At 26.5% G+C, this 4,794-nt stretch overlaps 1 long non-coding RNA gene across 1 annotated transcript in view; it reads left to right on the forward strand.

The window, feature by feature from the left end:
* Positions 1 to 2,190: 2,190 nt before the first annotated feature.
* LOC116852383 overlaps positions 2,191 to 4,794 on the forward strand; it is a 10,163-nt gene continuing 7,559 nt past the window's right edge. Inside the window, exon 1 of the long non-coding RNA XR_004379758.1 lies at positions 2,191 to 3,682. This is a non-coding gene — a long non-coding RNA (uncharacterized LOC116852383). The remainder of the gene's footprint in view (positions 3,683 to 4,794) is intronic.

A 4,794-nucleotide genomic window follows, 5' to 3' on the forward strand; every position in this document is an offset into this window, starting at 1 on the left:
CTTTTGCGAGCATGTTGTAGGTTAAAATTTGATTACTGATACAACATTGTATCAATATTAATCGCATTGTGATTGTTGTTATGTCGTGTCAAACATTTACCAACAAATGTCATAACATTTTTTGAACGATGTAAGAGTATATTGTAAATATCATCTATCAAGATATTGTTACAGCGCATCGGTATTCACCAGTTTTCGTACAATCGTTGAAGTTAAGCATTGAACATGATGTAAAAATGAGTGACTGCCTGATACAGGATTGAAACCACGCGAGTTTCACTAGTAAGTGAAATGACACGAAATATGAAATGCCAGTTTTTTTTTAATTTTGACAAAATAATCATACATTATCACTTATCTGAATCATACTAATGAATAAATTGTTGGAATTTAACAAAAAATATATGTATTTGCTGGAACATTACTTAGTTATTTTACAGTTATATAACATTAATTGATGTTCCTATATAACCATAATTAACCATTATAACATAATATATTATATGTCACATCTATGAGTGGGAAATAATAACATAACAGTAATATATCAATAACTTTCATGCAATATTATCTGTTATAATCATTTCTATTGCAGTTATATAACATTGATATAACTATGTTTGCTGGGTAGTGAATATCTAGTAGATATCCATATTTATCATATTATAAAAATATAAAAATTTTTCTTTTTCCTGAATTTTTCTTAAATTTTTCATTTTATTGTTTTACCCGCTACTTAATACAATTTAAATTGTACTTCGAAAAATTTGTTTACCAGCTGGGATTTAAACCTGAAAACTCTGCTTCTTGAGTTGTTCATTTTACTTACTGTGCCACTGTAACTTTGATTGAACGATGCTTATATTGGATATATATATATATATATATATATATATATATATATATATATATATATATATATATATATATATATGGACGCTTGAATATACATATAGTATATCCAAGTATGAAAACAAACAATTTATTTAAAAAAAGAGAAGGATCCTTTTAAATATAAAAAGTATGTTTAAAAAGTATGTAAAAATTATATTCAAAAAATATTTACTTGTAAAAGTAAATAAAATACAAATAAATTATTTTGTAAATAAATTGCTTTTTGATAATAAAAGAAACTTTAATTTGAGACACATAAAAGACTTTTAGTGTTAGAAAAATAATTTATTTAGATTTATAAAATGATTTGTCTGTATTTCATTTACTTTTAAAACAAGCAAATATTTATTTAAACACAGTTTTTACATTTAAAAAATTAATTTTCTTTTTATGAGTGTAAAGAAATTATTTATTCTTATACATAGATATTTTAAATTAAAGAAATCATTTCTTCTTATCTAGAAATTCATAATTTTACAGCTTATTTTACAAATTTAAAAAATATTACTTTATATTTATCACATGTTTTCTAAAATCTAACAAATATTTTTTTAAGTGAAGAAATTATATTTAACAAAATATAATGTTGGCAAAGCCCCAGTAACTACTGGGTGGAAATGGATATATGAATAACGTGTGGATATCTAGAGAATATCCTCAGTAGCTATTGGATAGATACAGATATATGAATAACGTGTGAATGTCTAATGGATATCCTCAGTAGTTATTGAGTGGATGAGTACATGGATAACGTGTGAATATCTAGTGGATATCCTCAATAGTTATGAATGGATATATAGATAACGTGTGGATATCTAGTGTGAATATCCAGTAGCTATTGTGTAAATGTGGATATTTTATATATTTATGCACAACACAGCACAACATCTTTCATAAGCTTTCCAAAAGATAACTTGGAAATTATATTAAGATGTAACGTTAAAATAATTTAGAAATATTTGTGAAACGTTTCATCAAAAGCTTTTTCATTAAAATATTTCAAAAATCGCTTATAATAAGCGTTGATTTATATATTTATTTATAAATTTAATTAATTTAATTAAATCTTATACAATTAGATGTATTTCTCTTTTTTTTTTAATTGTACTCTATTATAATTACTCAAAGTTTATAGTCTTTTATGACTTTATCTATTAAATAATAATTAAAAATAAAAAAAATCTTTTACTATAAAAATTTAAAGATTATAAAGTGAAATGTGCGGGATTTTGTAGATCTCATTTCCTAGATTACCTAAGGGTTAAATTAACAACAGAAGTACGAAAAATATAATTTTTATTAAAATTAATATGGTAAAATTAATATGGTAAAATATAATTTTATTAAAATTATAATGGTATAATTTTTATTAAAATTATACCATTTTATTAAATCATGTTATCAAGAAATTATATTACTGTGTTAATTATAACACATATCTATACAGAACAAAATCCAAAATAAATCTCACGGATATCCTGTAGATATCGCGGTATCTATAGAATATCCATGAGATATATTTTGGATATTTGTTCTGTATGGATATAGACAAAATGTAAGACATTTATATCGATCAAAGAAGTGGTGTAATGTCTAAAGGAGCGTCTACATTGGAAGTAAGCAGTAAGAAGTAGGAAGTAAGAGTAAAAAATTGACCAATCATAGTTGATTATTCTTCTCACATTCGACTGTTGGTCGAATGTAATTTCTTACTCTTACTTCCTACTTCTTACTGTTTACTTCCAATGTAGACGCTCCTTAAAGCAACAGACTCATAATCTAGAGGTGCCTCAGGTTCCAAGTTCGAATCCCACCAGTGCTACCCTTATAGAGAAGTATTACTGGCTGTGATAAATTGACCAGTAATAAATAGTAATTTTATTATTCGAACGAGTAATAAAATTACTAAACGACAGTAATTGTGACTGGCCAAATTTATCACTTATCAGTATTAAATTTCTATAAGGGCAGTGATAATTTTTAAATGTGATGTAACATTGGAATCAAGTAATCTTAAGATTTTCAAGTAAAATTTAAGAAACACTGTGACATTTATGAACAGTTTCTAAATGTACAAATACGAAGAGTTTCTGTATATAAAAAAAAGTATCTGAAATATTTCCCATATATTTTTGAAACATATCAGTAATATTTCAGATATATTTCAGATAATACATCATAAGCGGACATTTTATGCATCTGAAAGATATCTAAAATATGTCTGAAATATTTCTTTAAAATGTTTTGTATTTCGTTTAAAGATTTTGAAAGTTTTCTGAAATATGTTGATGCTGTGTGCGATGTTATTAATACTTGATGTTTACTGCGATATTTCCGAATGTACTATGGCTTTGTTTCATATTATTATAGATATTATATATTTCATATTATTATAGATAAAACATTTAAAACATTGCGTTATATATCTTAACTAGATCATAGAAGTACTTTTGTTGCTGACATTTAGTGATACATGTAACATACATGTATGGTATTTGCTACGTAACTGGTTACTTCGTGATCTTTACTGTTATGTATTTAAGACATATATGTCACATTATTGTGTTTGCTGGGTATTGATTTTCAGTTCGATTTAAACGATAAAAGGTACATCCCACGTAGAAATTGCCAAGCCAAACTGGCCAAACATTGGTCCAGTATCGGCGGCCAAGAGTCGACAACCAATTTTGTCCCGATACCGGTTGATAATCTGGCCATTCAACGAGCTATCATAAAATACAGATCTGGACTCAGTAAAGGCTGCAAGACAGGCCAAACTCTAGCTTCGGTACAGACCCAGTATTGGGCTATAGATAATACCAATATTCGAGAATATTTGACGCTAAGTGTAGATCTCGTAATATAATTGTATATTACATTATAGTGAGCAAAAAGTTGTGTAACATTTTACAAATAATCATGCAAGTTTTGGAATTAATGATTAAATAAGACGATTATATATATATATATATATATATATATATATATATATATATATATATATATATATAGGGTGTTGAAAAAAAGGGTCACATATTTTGATAGCAGGTAGTATTGATCAAAACAAGAAGAAAAGTTGTAATTAACATGGGCCCTAAGACTAATATCTTCTAAGATATTAGTTATTTGAGCTCTTTGTCATTTTCTTATTAGTCGTGACATCTTTAGAATGTAATGAACAAAGGAATAGGGGAGAGTGGGGTACAATGGGAATATCTTTTTTCTAGGTGCCTTAAAAAATAAAAAAATTAACAAAGAGAGATAAAGAAACAATTTTTATTTTAATATGAAATGTAATCATTTATCTTCCATAAAAAAACTGAAGTAAAGAAACTGAATGTATGATAACAAAATAAAAACTCTTTTTTTACAAAAAACAAAAAATTTTAATGCTGACTCAGCATTAGAGGAGGTGCTCTATGTGATTGCCATTCACTCTCACGCATGTTTCAGCCCTACGTCTTAGAGAATCACGCACTCTAACTTCATTTCTCTCTCCTGATATTTACGTTTAGTTCGCAATATATACTACAAGTCAAACGACATTGCGTAGGCCTTAACGAATGTGAGCAGCCCTAGTAAACAAAAGAGTGTTTAATTTTTAATTTTTTAAGGCACCTAGAAAAAAGATATCCCCATTGTACCCCATTCTCCCCTACTCCTTTGTTCATTACATTCTAAAGATGACACAAGAAAATGGCAAAGAGCTCAAATAACAAAATAGCTTGTATCTTAGAAGATATTAGTTTTAGGACCTATGTTAATTAGACCTTTTATTCTTGTTTTGATCAATACTATCTGCTATCAAAATATGTGACCCTTTTTTTCAACACCCTGTGTGTGTATATATATATATATATATATATATATATATATATATATATATATATATATATATAT

Source organism: Odontomachus brunneus, unplaced genomic scaffold (genome assembly GCF_010583005.1).
Source record: "Odontomachus brunneus isolate Ranch 3 - 2012 unplaced genomic scaffold, Obru_v1 Obru_scaffold_221, whole genome shotgun sequence".
Lineage (NCBI taxonomy): Eukaryota > Metazoa > Arthropoda > Insecta > Hymenoptera > Formicidae > Odontomachus > Odontomachus brunneus.